This window comes from Cryptomeria japonica, unplaced genomic scaffold (assembly GCF_030272615.1).
Source record: "Cryptomeria japonica unplaced genomic scaffold, Sugi_1.0 HiC_scaffold_390, whole genome shotgun sequence".
In the NCBI taxonomy this organism is placed as follows: domain Eukaryota; kingdom Viridiplantae; phylum Streptophyta; class Pinopsida; order Cupressales; family Cupressaceae; genus Cryptomeria; species Cryptomeria japonica.
The window spans coordinates 97,264-112,834 of NW_026729211.1; the positions used below are offsets into that span (position 1 = coordinate 97,264).

At 62.9% G+C, this 15,571-nt stretch overlaps 2 non-coding genes across 2 annotated transcripts; both read left to right on the plus strand.

Annotated features, from left to right (window-relative positions):
- Positions 1-2,633: 2,633 nt before the first annotated feature.
- LOC131871288 (5S ribosomal RNA) lies at positions 2,634-2,752 on the plus strand. The gene has a single exon (XR_009369546.1). It is a non-coding gene; the product is annotated as a 5S ribosomal RNA (ribosomal RNA).
- A 7,804-nt stretch (positions 2,753-10,556) lies between these two features.
- LOC131871289 (5S ribosomal RNA) lies at positions 10,557-10,675 on the plus strand. The gene has a single exon (XR_009369547.1). It is a non-coding gene; the product is annotated as a 5S ribosomal RNA (ribosomal RNA).
- The last annotated feature ends 4,896 nt before the right edge of the window (positions 10,676-15,571 follow it).

Consider the following 15,571-nt stretch of genomic DNA (forward strand, 5'->3'; position numbering starts at 1 on the left):
GGTGCGCAGCCCAGGTAAGGTGCCACCCTGGCAAAGGTGCGCACCCGGGCAATTAACCCTACTTCCGACTTCGTGCGCGCCAGGGTGGCAACCGGGCCTCGGAAGAGCCAATGCGAGAAACCCCACCAAACGCTCCGACAAAAAAAGAGGCGGCGCTCCAATAACCCCGCTTCGGAGCGCAGCCGGGGCAAACCAAGCCAAGGTGCCCACCCCGACGAAGGTGCACGCGAGGTGCGCACCCGGGGCAAACCGGGCTCCGACAACGTGCACGCAGCACCTTGGAGCACACTTCGAAGCACTCCCGGGTGCCCACCGGCGTTGCGCACCGTGGTGGGCAGCGAGGTGCGCACCTTTGATGCGCTGCCTTCACTAATTTCCAGAAAAAGGCAAAAAAAAATGAGATTTTAAAATTTCCGTTTTGAAAGATAGTGAAAAAAAAGGAACGCGGGTGCCATCTTGAGCCCGCCCTGGTGCGCAGCCCAGGCAAGGCATGCGCACCAAGGTGCCCACCCGAGGTGCACACCCGGGGCAAACCGGGCTCCGACTTCGTGCAGGCCGCACCTTGGAGCACACTTCGGAGCGCTCCTTGGTGCGCACCATGGTGCCCACCAGGGCGCACCCGAGGCAAACCGGGCTCCGACTTCGTGCACGCCGCACCTTGGAGCACACATCGGAGCGCTCCCAGGTTCGCACCAGCGTTGCGCACCTTTGATGCGCTGCCTTCACTAATTTCCAGAAAAGGCAAAAAAAAACGATATTTTAAAATTTCCGTTCTGAAAGATAGTGAAAAAAACGGAACGCGGGTGCCATCTTGAGCCCTTCCTGATGCGCAGCCCAGGCAAGTTGTGCGCACCAAGGTGCCCACCCTGGCGGAGGTGCGCGCCCGGGGCAAACCGGGCTCCGACTTCGTGCACTGCATGGTGCCCACCAAGGCGCGCAACCCAGCCAAGGTGCCCACCGCAGCGAAGGTGCACGCGAGGTGCGCACCCGAGGTGCACACCCGGGGCAAACCGGGCTCCGACTTCGTGCACGCCGCACCTTGGAGCACACTTCAGAGCGCTCCTTGGTACGCACCAGGGCGCGCAACCCAGCCAAGGTGCTCACCCCGGCGAAGGTGCACGCGAGGTGCGCACCCGGGGCAAACCGGGCTCGGACTTCGTGCACGCCGCACCTTGGAGCACACATCGGAGCGCTCCCGGGTTCGCACCAGCATTGCGCACCTTTGATGCGCTGCCTTCACTAATTTCCAGAAAAGGCAAAAAAAAGAAAAAAATGAGATTTTAAAATTTCCGTTTTGAAAGATAGTGAAAAAAACGGAACGCGGGTGCCATCTTGAGCCCGCCCTGGTGTGCAGCCCAGGCAAGTTGTGCGCACCAAGGCACCCACCCTGGCCAAGGTGGGTCACGGGGTGGGTCCTAGGGTGGGTAACGGGGTGGGTACTAAGGTGCGTGCCAAGGTGGGTCATAGGGTGGGTGCCAAGGTGGGCACCAGGGTGGGTGTGCACCAACCCTAGCCAGGGTAGGTCACGGGGTGGTTGTCGGGGTGGGCGTCAAGGAGCCAAGGTGGGTGGCAAGTAGCCAAGTTGCGTGCCAAGGTGGGTGTCGGGGTGGGTGCCAAGGATCCAAGGTGGGTGCCAAGGAACCAAGGTGGGTGTCTGGGTGGGTGCCGAGGTGGGAGCCAGGGTGGGTCCCAAGGTGAGTGCAAAGGTGGGTGCCAGGGTCAAGGTGAGTGCCAATGTGGGTTCCAAGGTGCCAGGGTCAGGGTGAGTGCCAATGTGGGTTCAAAGGTGCTAAGTTGGGTGCGAGGTTGGGTGCGAGGGTGGGTGGGTGCCAAGGTGTGCTAGGTGGAAGCCCGGGTGGGTCGGCATCCCATGGGTGTCGAGTTGGGTGCCTGATGGGTGCTTCTTGTCAAGTTTTAGTCGTCGGGACTCATTTCGAGCCTTAGAGGTCGTTTCTTGTCCGGTTGCCCTGTCTTCGACCTGGGAACCCAATTTTGGTCCTCGGGTCCCATTTTTTTTTGTCTCGCATCCCACTTTTGGCCTGTGGCCTTTTCGGGGTCGATTCTCGTTTTGGGCATCAGAGCATGTTTCTTCTCCTAAAACCCAATATTTGTTTATTAAGTCTCGGAACACATTTTTGTTCTCGTGGACCCATCATGGGTCTTGGAACGCATTTGTGGTCCTTGGGTCCCATTTTGCATCCCGAAACTTGTGTTTTGGTGCTTGATCCCTATTTTGGGTGCCCACCTTGCACCAAGTGCGCACCCGGGGCAAACCGAGCGCCTTGGTGCACCGGGGCAAGATCGAGCGTGCACCCGAGGCGCCCCGAACATGCACCAAGGTGCACTCGGCCCACATGTGAGCGCAGGTCGTTGCGCCCGAGGTGGTGTGTGGGCACCGCGTTGCAGACGGGACACTGCACGCACACGACGCCCCCTCCAGGTGCACGCACGTAGGCCGGGCCGGGTGCACACCCGACGCCCTAGCAAGGTGCGCGCACCCGGGCAGGGCTCACACTTGGCGAACGGGGCGCACTTCGCGAGGGAGGGTGTGCACCTCGACGGGGGTGGGTGGCCGGGGTGGATTCGCACGTGGGTCGCGGTTTGCTAAGTACACACTGCGACAAGCTCATAACGGGTGCGATCATACCAGCGTTAGTGCACCGGATCCCATCAGAACTCCGCAGTTAAGCGCGCTTGGGCCGGAGTAGTACTGGGATGGGTGACCTCCCGGGAAGTCCCGGTGTTGCACCCTTTTTTAGTTTTTCGCCGGGCGTCGCAATGCTATTTGAATAAACCTTTTGCCCGTTTGCGTTCTCGTCGGGGCCGGGCCGGGCCGGGGTGCGCTGCCCGCACTACCGCGCGCGCGGGGGCGACACCGAGCGCGCACCCGAGGCGCCCCGAGCACACAGGCCACGGTGCAACCCGGGCGTTGTGCGCGCACCCCGGTGCGCCCGAGGTGCTGCGCGCGCACCCAGGTGAAATCGGTGTGCACCTCGGCCAGTGCGCGCTCGGTCGAGTCGCGCACGTTGGCCAAGGTGCACGGTGATGTTTCTTACTCTAAGGTTCCGCACCAGACGCCCGGGACAGGTGAGCGAAGCTGGGCGGGGCCGGGTGCGCGGCCGGGGCAGGTGCACGCAGCTGGAGAGAGCTTTGGAGCACACTTCGGAGCGCACCAATGATGCGCTCCATTCAAAAGTTTCCTGAAAAGGCAAAAAAAGTTGAGATTATAGAATTTCCCACTTGAGAGATTGTAAAAAAAAAAAATTTAAAATGAAGGAAACGCGGGTGCCAAGGTGTGCGCAGCCCAGCCAAGGTGTGCGCACCAAGGCGCCCACCCTGGCGAAGGTGCACGCAAGGTGCGCACCCGAGGCAAACCGGACAATTAACCCAACTTTCGACTTCGCGCGCACCTTGGAGCGCACTTCGGAGCGCTCCTTGGTGCGCACCAATCTTGGGCACCTCGGAGTGCACCATGGCGCCCACCAAGGTGCGCACCCGGGGCAAACCGAGCTCCGACTTCGTGCGCACCTTGGAGCGCACGAAAGGTGCGCACCATGGCGCCCACCAAGGTGCGCAGCCCAGCCAAGGCGTGCGCATCAAGGTGCGCACCCTGGCGAAGGTGCGCACCCGGGGCAAACCGAGCTCCGACTTCGTGCGCACCTTGGAGCGCACAAAAGGTGCGCAACCCAGCCAAGGTGTGCGCACCCCGGTCAAACCGAGCTCCGAATCGTGCGCACCAGAGGTGCACGCCATCGTGCGCACCTTGGAGCACACTTCGGAGCCCTCCTTGGTGCGCGCCGATGTTGCGCACCTCGGAGCGCACCCGGGGAAAACAATGCAATTAACCCGACTTTCGACTTCGTGGGCACCTCGGAGCGCTCTCGGGTTCGCACCTCGGAGCACACCGAGGTGCGCACCTTTGATGCGCTGCCTTCACCAATTTCCAGAAAAGGCAAGAAAACATTGAGAAGGTGTGCGCACCGAGGTGCCCACCCTGGCGAAGGTGCACGCGAGGTGCGCACCCGGGGCAAACCGGGCTCCGACTTCGTGCACGCCGCACCTTGGAGCACACTTCGGAGCGCTCCTTGGTGCGCACCAGGGCGCGCAACCCAGCCGAGGTGCCCACCCCGGCGAAGGTGCACGCGAGGTGCGCACCCGGGGCAAACCGGGCTCCGACTTCGTGCACGCCATGGTGCCCACCGCGGCGAAGGTGCACGCGAGGTGCGCACCCGGGGCAAACCGGGCTCCGACTTCGTGCACACCGCACCTTGGAGCACACTTCGGAGCGCTCCTTGGTGCGCACCATGGTGCCCACCAGGGCGCGCAACCCCGCCGAAGGTGCACGCGAGGTGCGCACCCGGGGCAAACCGGGCTCCGACTTCGTGCACGCCGCACCTTGGAGCACACTTCGGAGCGCTCCTTGGTGCGCACCATGGTGCCCACCAGGGCGCGCAACCCCGCCGAAGGTGCACGCGAGGTGCGCACCCGGGGCAAACCGGGCTCCGACTTCGTGCACGCCATGGTGCGCACCGCGGCGAAGGTGCGCACCCGGGGCAAACCGGGCTCCGACTTCGTGCACGCCGCACCTTGGAGCACACTTCGGAGCGCTCCTTGGTGCGCACCAGGGCGCGCAACCCAGCCGAGGTGCCCACCCCGGCGAAGGTGCATGCGAGGTGCGTACCCGGGGCAAACCGGGCTCCGACTTCGTGCACGCCGCACCTTGGAGCACACTTCGGAGCGCTCCTTGGTGCGCACCATGGTGCCCACCAGGCCGCGCAACCCAGCCAAGGTGTGCGCACCAAGGTGCACGCGAGGTGCGCACCCGGGGCAAACCGGGGTCCGACTTCGTGCACGCCGCACCTTGGAGCACACATCGGGGCGCTCCCGGGTTCGCACCGGCGTTGCGCACCGTGGTGGGCACCTCGGAGCACACCAAGGTGGGCAGCGAGGTGCGCACCTTTGATGCGATGCCTTCACTAATTTCCATAAAAGGCAAAAAAAAAACGAGATTTTAAAATTTCCGTTTTGAAAGATAGTGAGAAAAAGGGAATGCTGGTGCCATCTTGAGCCCGCCCTGGTGCGCAGCCCAGCCAAGGTGTGCGCACCAAGGTGCCCACCCTGGCGAAGGTGCGCGCCCGGGCAATTAACCCAACTTCCAACTTCGCGCGCGCCAGGGTGGGAGCGCACCCAACAACCGGGCCTGGGAAGAGCCAATGCGAGAAACCCCACCAAACGCTCTGACAAAAAAAGAGGGGGCGCTCCAGTAACCCCGCTTCGGAGCGCACCCTGGGCAAACCCAGCCAAGGTGCCCACCCCGGCCAAGGTGCAGGCGAGGTGCGCACCCGGGGCAAACCGGGCTCCGACAACGTGCACGCCGCACCTTGGAGCACACTTCGTAGCGCTCCCGGGTGCGCACCTCAGAGCACACCAAGGTGGGCAGCGAGGTGCGCACCTTTGATGCGCTGCCTTCACTAATTTCCAGAAAAGGCAAAAAAAAAAGGAGATTTTAAAATTTCCGTTTTGAAAGATAGTGAAAAAAACGGAACGCGCGTGCCATCTTGAGCCCGCCCTGGTGCGCAGCCCAGGTAAGGTGCCCACCCTGGCAAAGGTGCGCACCCGGGCAATTAACCCTACTTCCGACTTCGTGCGCGCCAGGGTGGCAACCGGGCCTCGGAAGAGCCAATGCGAGAAACCCCACCAAACGCTCCGACAAAAAAAGAGGCGGCGCTCCAATAACCCCGCTTCGGAGCGCAGCCGGGGCAAACCCAGCCAAGGTGCCCACCCCGACGAAGGTGCACGCGAGGTGCGCACCCGGGGCAAACCGGGCTCCGACAACGTGCACGCAGCACCTTGGAGCACACTTCGAAGCACTCCCGGGTGCCCACCGGCGTTGCGCACCGTGGTGGGCAGCGAGGTGCGCACCTTTGATGCGCTGCCTTCACTAATTTCCAGAAAAAGGCAAAAAAAAATGAGATTTTAAAATTTCCGTTTTGAAAGATAGTGAAAAAAAAGGAACGCGGGTGCCATCTTGAGCCCGCCCTGGTGCGCAGCCCAGGCAAGGCATGCGCACCAAGGTGCCCACCCGAGGTGCACACCCGGGGCAAACCGGGCTCCGACTTCGTGCAGGCCGCACCTTGGAGCACACTTCGGAGCGCTCCTTGGTGCGCACCATGGTGCCCACCAGGGCGCGCAACCCAGCCAAGGTCTGCACACTAAGGTGCCCACCCCGGCGAAGGTGCACGCGAGGTGCGCACCCGGGGCAAACCGGGCTCCGACTTCGTGCACGCCATGGTGCCCACCGCGGCGAAGGTGCACGCGAGGTGCGCACCCGGGGCAAACCGGGCTCCGACTTCGTGCACGCCGCACCTTGGAGCACACTTCGGAGCGCTCCTTGGTGCGCACCATGGTGCCCACCAGGGCGCGCAACCCAGCCAAGGTGTGCGCACCAAGGTGCACGCGAGGTGCGCACCCGGGGCAAACCGGGGTCCGACTTCGTGCACGCCGCACCTTGGAGCACACATCGGAGCGCTCCCAGGTTCGCACCAGCGTTGCGCACCTTTGATGCGCTGCCTTCACTAATTTCCAGAAAAGGCAAAAAAAAACGATATTTTAAAATTTCCGTTCTGAAAGATAGTGAAAAAAACGGAACGCGGGTGCCATCTTGAGCCCTTCCTGGTGCGCAGCCCAGGCAAGTTGTGCGCACCAAGGTGCCCACCCTGGCGGAGGTGCGCGCCCGGGGCAAACCGGGCTCCGACTTCGTGCACTGCATGGTGCCCACCAAGGCGCGCAACCCAGCCAAGGTGCCCACCGCAGCGAAGGTGCACGCGAGGTGCACACCCGGGGCAAACCGGGCTCCGACTTCGTGCACGCCGCACCTTGGAGCACACTTCAGAGCGCTCCTTGGTGCGCACCAGGGCGCGCAACCCAGCCGAGGTGCCCACCCCGGCGAAGGTGCACGCGAGGTGCGCACCCGGGGCAAACCGGGCTCCGACTTCGTGCACGCCATGGTGCCCACCGCGGCGAAGGTGCGCACCCGGGGCAAACCGGGCTCCGACTTCGTGCACGCCGCACCTTGGAGCACACTTCGGAGCGCTCCTTGGTGCGCACCATGGTGCCCACCAGGCTGCGCAACCCAGCCAAGGTGTGCGCACCAAGGTGCACGCGAGGTGCGCACCCGGGGCAAACCGGGGTCCGACTTCGTGCACGCCGCACCTTGGAGCACACATCGGGGCGCTCCCGGGTTCGCACCGGCGTTGCGCACCGTGGTGGGCACCTCGGAGCACACCAAGGTGGGCAGCGAGGTGCGCACCTTTGATGCGATGCCTTCACTAATTTCCATAAAAGGCAAAAAAAAAACGAGATTTTAAAATTTCCGTTTTGAAAGATAGTGAGAAAAAGGGAATGCTGGTGCCATCTTGAGCCCGCCCTGGTGCGCAGCCCAGCCAAGGTTTGCGCACCAAGGTGCCCACCCTGGCGAAGGTGCGCGCCCGGGCAATTAACCCAACTTCCAACTTCGCGCGCGCCAGGGTGGGAGCGCACCCAACAACCGGGCCTGGGAAGAGCCAATGCGAGAAACCCCACCAAACTCTCTGACAAAAAAAGAGGGGGCGCTCCAGTAACCCCGCTTCGGAGCGCACCCTGGGCAAACCCAGCCAAGGTGCCCACCCCGGCCAAGGTGCAGGCGAGGTGCGCACCCGGGGCAAACCGGGCTCCGACAACGTGCACGCCGCACCTTGGAGCACACTTCGTAGCGCTCCCGGGTGCGCACCTCAGAGCACACCAAGGTGGGCAGCGAGGTGCGCACCTTTGATGCGCTGCCTTCACTAATTTCCAGAAAAGGCAAAAAAAAAAGGAGATTTTAAAATTTCCGTTTTGAAAGATAGTGAAAAAAACGGAACGCGCGTGCCATCTTGAGCCCGCCCTGGTGCGCAGCCCAGGTAAGGTGCCACCCTGGCAAAGGTGCGCACCCGGGCAATTAACCCTACTTCCGACTTCGTGCGCGCCAGGGTGGCAACCGGGCCTCGGAAGAGCCAATGCGAGAAACCCCACCAAACGCTCCGACAAAAAAAGAGGCGGCGCTCCAATAACCCCGCTTCGGAGCGCAGCCGGGGCAAACCAAGCCAAGGTGCCCACCCCGACGAAGGTGCACGCGAGGTGCGCACCCGGGGCAAACCGGGCTCCGACAACGTGCACGCAGCACCTTGGAGCACACTTCGAAGCACTCCCGGGTGCCCACCGGCGTTGCGCACCGTGGTGGGCAGCGAGGTGCGCACCTTTGATGCGCTGCCTTCACTAATTTCCAGAAAAAGGCAAAAAAAAATGAGATTTTAAAATTTCCGTTTTGAAAGATAGTGAAAAAAAAGGAACGCGGGTGCCATCTTGAGCCCGCCCTGGTGCGCAGCCCAGGCAAGGCATGCGCACCAAGGTGCCCACCCGAGGTGCACACCCGGGGCAAACCGGGCTCCGACTTCGTGCAGGCCGCACCTTGGAGCACACTTCGGAGCGCTCCTTGGTGCGCACCATGGTGCCCACCAGGGCGCACCCGAGGCAAACCGGGCTCCGACTTCGTGCACGCCGCACCTTGGAGCACACATCGGAGCGCTCCCAGGTTCGCACCAGCGTTGCGCACCTTTGATGCGCTGCCTTCACTAATTTCCAGAAAAGGCAAAAAAAAACGATATTTTAAAATTTCCGTTCTGAAAGATAGTGAAAAAAACGGAACGCGGGTGCCATCTTGAGCCCTTCCTGATGCGCAGCCCAGGCAAGTTGTGCGCACCAAGGTGCCCACCCTGGCGGAGGTGCGCGCCCGGGGCAAACCGGGCTCCGACTTCGTGCACTGCATGGTGCCCACCAAGGCGCGCAACCCAGCCAAGGTGCCCACCGCAGCGAAGGTGCACGCGAGGTGCGCACCCGAGGTGCACACCCGGGGCAAACCGGGCTCCGACTTCGTGCACGCCGCACCTTGGAGCACACTTCAGAGCGCTCCTTGGTACGCACCAGGGCGCGCAACCCAGCCAAGGTGCTCACCCCGGCGAAGGTGCACGCGAGGTGCGCACCCGGGGCAAACCGGGCTCGGACTTCGTGCACGCCGCACCTTGGAGCACACATCGGAGCGCTCCCGGGTTCGCACCAGCATTGCGCACCTTTGATGCGCTGCCTTCACTAATTTCCAGAAAAGGCAAAAAAAAGAAAAAAATGAGATTTTAAAATTTCCGTTTTGAAAGATAGTGAAAAAAACGGAACGCGGGTGCCATCTTGAGCCCGCCCTGGTGTGCAGCCCAGGCAAGTTGTGCGCACCAAGGCACCCACCCTGGCCAAGGTGGGTCACGGGGTGGGTCCTAGGGTGGGTAACGGGGTGGGTACTAAGGTGCGTGCCAAGGTGGGTCATAGGGTGGGTGCCAAGGTGGGCACCAGGGTGGGTGTGCACCAACCCTAGCCAGGGTAGGTCACGGGGTGGTTGTCGGGGTGGGCGTCAAGGAGCCAAGGTGGGTGGCAAGTAGCCAAGTTGCGTGCCAAGGTGGGTGTCGGGGTGGGTGCCAAGGATCCAAGGTGGGTGCCAAGGAACCAAGGTGGGTGTCTGGGTGGGTGCCGAGGTGGGAGCCAGGGTGGGTCCCAAGGTGAGTGCAAAGGTGGGTGCCAGGGTCAAGGTGAGTGCCAATGTGGGTTCCAAGGTGCCAGGGTCAGGGTGAGTGCCAATGTGGGTTCAAAGGTGCTAAGTTGGGTGCGAGGTTGGGTGCGAGGGTGGGTGGGTGCCAAGGTGTGCTAGGTGGAAGCCCGGGTGGGTCGGCATCCCATGGGTGTCGAGTTGGGTGCCTGATGGGTGCTTCTTGTCAAGTTTTAGTCGTCGGGACTCATTTCGAGCCTTAGAGGTCGTTTCTTGTCCGGTTGCCCTGTCTTCGACCTGGGAACCCAATTTTGGTCCTCGGGTCCCATTTTTTTTTGTCTCGCATCCCACTTTTGGCCTGTGGCCTTTTCGGGGTCGATTCTCGTTTTGGGCATCAGAGCATGTTTCTTCTCCTAAAACCCAATATTTGTTTATTAAGTCTCGGAACACATTTTTGTTCTCGTGGACCCATCATGGGTCTTGGAACGCATTTGTGGTCCTTGGGTCCCATTTTGCATCCCGAAACTTGTGTTTTGGTGCTTGATCCCTATTTTGGGTGCCCACCTTGCACCAAGTGCGCACCCGGGGCAAACCGAGCGCCTTGGTGCACCGGGGCAAGATCGAGCGTGCACCCGAGGCGCCCCGAACATGCACCAAGGTGCACTCGGCCCACATGTGAGCGCAGGTCGTTGCGCCCGAGGTGGTGTGTGGGCACCGCGTTGCAGACGGGACACTGCACGCACACGACGCCCCCTCCAGGTGCACGCACGTAGGCCGGGCCGGGTGCACACCCGACGCCCTAGCAAGGTGCGCGCACCCGGGCAGGGCTCACACTTGGCGAACGGGGCGCACTTCGCGAGGGAGGGTGTGCACCTCGACGGGGGTGGGTGGCCGGGGTGGATTCGCACGTGGGTCGCGGTTTGCTAAGTACACACTGCGACAAGCTCATAACGGGTGCGATCATACCAGCGTTAGTGCACCGGATCCCATCAGAACTCCGCAGTTAAGCGCGCTTGGGCCGGAGTAGTACTGGGATGGGTGACCTCCCGGGAAGTCCCGGTGTTGCACCCTTTTTTAGTTTTTCGCCGGGCGTCGCAATGCTATTTGAATAAACCTTTTGCCCGTTTGCGTTCTCGTCGGGGCCGGGCCGGGCCGGGGTGCGCTGCCCGCACTACCGCGCGCGCGGGGGCGACACCGAGCGCGCACCCGAGGCGCCCCGAGCACACAGGCCACGGTGCAACCCGGGCGTTGTGCGCGCACCCCGGTGCGCCCGAGGTGCTGCGCGCGCACCCAGGTGAAATCGGTGTGCACCTCGGCCAGTGCGCGCTCGGTCGAGTCGCGCACGTTGGCCAAGGTGCACGGTGATGTTTCTTACTCTAAGGTTCCGCACCAGACGCCCGGGACAGGTGAGCGAAGCTGGGCGGGGCCGGGTGCGCGGCCGGGGCAGGTGCACGCAGCTGGAGAGAGCTTTGGAGCACACTTCGGAGCGCACCAATGATGCGCTCCATTCAAAAGTTTCCTGAAAAGGCAAAAAAAGTTGAGATTATAGAATTTCCCACTTGAGAGATTGTAAAAAAAAAAAATTTAAAATGAAGGAAACGCGGGTGCCAAGGTGTGCGCAGCCCAGCCAAGGTGTGCGCACCAAGGCGCCCACCCTGGCGAAGGTGCACGCAAGGTGCGCACCCGAGGCAAACCGGACAATTAACCCAACTTTCGACTTCGCGCGCACCTTGGAGCGCACTTCGGAGCGCTCCTTGGTGCGCACCAATCTTGGGCACCTCGGAGTGCACCATGGCGCCCACCAAGGTGCGCACCCGGGGCAAACCGAGCTCCGACTTCGTGCGCACCTTGGAGCGCACGAAAGGTGCGCACCATGGCGCCCACCAAGGTGCGCAGCCCAGCCAAGGCGTGCGCATCAAGGTGCGCACCCTGGCGAAGGTGCGCACCCGGGGCAAACCGAGCTCCGACTTCGTGCGCACCTTGGAGCGCACAAAAGGTGCGCAACCCAGCCAAGGTGTGCGCACCCCGGTCAAACCGAGCTCCGAATCGTGCGCACCAGAGGTGCACGCCATCGTGCGCACCTTGGAGCACACTTCGGAGCCCTCCTTGGTGCGCGCCGATGTTGCGCACCTCGGAGCGCACCCGGGGAAAACAATGCAATTAACCCGACTTTCGACTTCGTGGGCACCTCGGAGCGCTCTCGGGTTCGCACCTCGGAGCACACCGAGGTGCGCACCTTTGATGCGCTGCCTTCACCAATTTCCAGAAAAGGCAAGAAAACATTGAGAAGGTGTGCGCACCGAGGTGCCCACCCTGGCGAAGGTGCACGCGAGGTGCGCACCCGGGGCAAACCGGGCTCCGACTTCGTGCACGCCGCACCTTGGAGCACACTTCGGAGCGCTCCTTGGTGCGCACCAGGGCGCGCAACCCAGCCGAGGTGCCCACCCCGGCGAAGGTGCACGCGAGGTGCGCACCCGGGGCAAACCGGGCTCCGACTTCGTGCACGCCATGGTGCCCACCGCGGCGAAGGTGCACGCGAGGTGCGCACCCGGGGCAAACCGGGCTCCGACTTCGTGCACGCCGCACCTTGGAGCACACTTCGGAGCGCTCCTTGGTGCGCACCATGGTGCCCACCAGGGCGCGCAACCCCGCCGAAGGTGCACGCGAGGTGCGCACCCGGGGCAAACCGGGCTCCGACTTCGTGCACGCCGCACCTTGGAGCACACTTCGGAGCGCTCCTTGGTGCGCACCATGGTGCCCACCAGGGCGCGCAACCCCGCCGAAGGTGCACGCGAGGTGCGCACCCGGGGCAAACCGGGCTCCGACTTCGTGCACGCCATGGTGCGCACCGCGGCGAAGGTGCGCACCCGGGGCAAACCGGGCTCCGACTTCGTGCACGCCGCACCTTGGAGCACACTTCGGAGCGCTCCTTGGTGCGCACCAGGGCGCGCAACCCAGCCGAGGTGCCCACCCCGGCGAAGGTGCACGCGAGGTGCGTACCCGGGGCAAACCGGGCTCCGACTTCGTGCACGCCGCACCTTGGAGCACACTTCGGAGCGCTCCTTGGTGCGCACCATGGTGCCCACCAGGCCGCGCAACCCAGCCAAGGTGTGCGCACCAAGGTGCACGCGAGGTGCGCACCCGGGGCAAACCGGGGTCCGACTTCGTGCACGCCGCACCTTGGAGCACACATCGGGGCGCTCCCGGGTTCGCACCGGCGTTGCGCACCGTGGTGGGCACCTCGGAGCACACCAAGGTGGGCAGCGAGGTGCGCACCTTTGATGCGATGCCTTCACTAATTTCCATAAAAGGCAAAAAAAAAACGAGATTTTAAAATTTCCGTTTTGAAAGATAGTGAGAAAAAGGGAATGCTGGTGCCATCTTGAGCCCGCCCTGGTGCGCAGCCCAGCCAAGGTGTGCGCACCAAGGTGCCCACCCTGGCGAAGGTGCGCGCCCGGGCAATTAACCCAACTTCCAACTTCGCGCGCGCCAGGGTGGGAGCGCACCCAACAACCGGGCCTGGGAAGAGCCAATGCGAGAAACCCCACCAAACGCTCTGACAAAAAAAGAGGGGGCGCTCCAGTAACCCCGCTTCGGAGCGCACCCTGGGCAAACCCAGCCAAGGTGCCCACCCCGGCCAAGGTGCAGGCGAGGTGCGCACCCGGGGCAAACCGGGCTCCGACAACGTGCACGCCGCACCTTGGAGCACACTTCGTAGCGCTCCCGGGTGCGCACCTCAGAGCACACCAAGGTGGGCAGCGAGGTGCGCACCTTTGATGCGCTGCCTTCACTAATTTCCAGAAAAGGCAAAAAAAAAAGGAGATTTTAAAATTTCCGTTTTGAAAGATAGTGAAAAAAACGGAACGCGCGTGCCATCTTGAGCCCGCCCTGGTGCGCAGCCCAGGTAAGGTGCCCACCCTGGCAAAGGTGCGCACCCGGGCAATTAACCCTACTTCCGACTTCGTGCGCGCCAGGGTGGCAACCGGGCCTCGGAAGAGCCAATGCGAGAAACCCCACCAAACGCTCCGACAAAAAAAGAGGCGGCGCTCCAATAACCCCGCTTCGGAGCGCAGCCGGGGCAAACCCAGCCAAGGTGCCCACCCCGACGAAGGTGCACGCGAGGTGCGCACCCGGGGCAAACCGGGCTCCGACAACGTGCACGCAGCACCTTGGAGCACACTTCGAAGCACTCCCGGGTGCCCACCGGCGTTGCGCACCGTGGTGGGCAGCGAGGTGCGCACCTTTGATGCGCTGCCTTCACTAATTTCCAGAAAAAGGCAAAAAAAAATGAGATTTTAAAATTTCCGTTTTGAAAGATAGTGAAAAAAAAGGAACGCGGGTGCCATCTTGAGCCCGCCCTGGTGCGCAGCCCAGGCAAGGCATGCGCACCAAGGTGCCCACCCGAGGTGCACACCCGGGGCAAACCGGGCTCCGACTTCGTGCAGGCCGCACCTTGGAGCACACTTCGGAGCGCTCCTTGGTGCGCACCATGGTGCCCACCAGGGCGCGCAACCCAGCCAAGGTCTGCACACTAAGGTGCCCACCCCGGCGAAGGTGCACGCGAGGTGCGCACCCGGGGCAAACCGGGCTCCGACTTCGTGCACGCCATGGTGCCCACCGCGGCGAAGGTGCACGCGAGGTGCGCACCCGGGGCAAACCGGGCTCCGACTTCGTGCACGCCGCACCTTGGAGCACACTTCGGAGCGCTCCTTGGTGCGCACCATGGTGCCCACCAGGGCGCGCAACCCAGCCAAGGTGTGCGCACCAAGGTGCACGCGAGGTGCGCACCCGGGGCAAACCGGGGTCCGACTTCGTGCACGCCGCACCTTGGAGCACACATCGGAGTGCTCCCAGGTTCGCACCAACGTTGCGCACCTTTGATGCGCTGCCTTCACTAATTTCCAGAAAAGGCAAAAAAAAACGATATTTTAAAATTTCCGTTCTGAAAGATAGTGAAAAAAACGGAACGCGGGTGCCATCTTGAGCCCTTCCTGGTGCGCAGCCCAGGCAAGTTGTGCGCACCAAGGTGCCCACCCTGGCGGAGGTGCGCGCCCGGGGCAAACCGGGCTCCGACTTCGTGCACTGCATGGTGCCCACCAAGGCGCGCAACCCAGCCAAGGTGCCCACCGCAGCGAAGGTGCACGCGAGGTGCACACCCGGGGCAAACCGGGCTCCGACTTCGTGCACGCCGCACCTTGGAGCACACTTCAGAGCGCTCCTTGGTGCGCACCAGGGCGCGCAACCCAGCCGAGGTGCCCACCCCGGCGAAGGTGCACGCGAGGTGCGCACCCGGGGCAAACCGGGCTCCGACTTCGTGCACGCCATGGTGCCCACCGCGGCGAAGGTGCGCACCCGGGGCAAACCGGGCTCCGACTTCGTGCACGCCGCACCTTGGAGCACACTTCGGAGCGCTCCTTGGTGCGCACCATGGTGCCCACCAGGCCGCGCAACCCAGCCAAGGTGTGCGCACCAAGGTGCACGCGAGGTGCGCACCCGGGGCAAACCGGGGTCCGACTTCGTGCACGCCGCACCTTGGAGCACACATCGGGGCGCTCCCGGGTTCGCACCGGCGTTGCGCACCGTGGTGGGCACCTCGGAGCACACCAAGGTGGGCAGCGAGGTGCGCACCTTTGATGCGATGCCTTCACTAATTTCCATAAAAGGCAAAAAAAAAACGAGATTTTAAAATTTCCGTTTTGAAAGATAGTGAGAAAAAGGGAATGCTGGTGCCATCTTGAGCCCGCCCTGGTGCGCAGCCCAGCCAAGGTTTGCGCACCAAGGTGCCCACCCTGGCGAAGGTGCGCGCCCGGGCAATTAACCCAACTTCCAACTTCGCGCGCGCCAGGGTGGGAGCGCACCCAACAACCGGGCCTGGGAAGAGCCAATGCGAGAAACCCCACCAAACTCTCTGACAAAAAAAGAGGGGGCGCTCCAGTAACCCCGCTTCGGAGCGCACCCTGGGCAAAC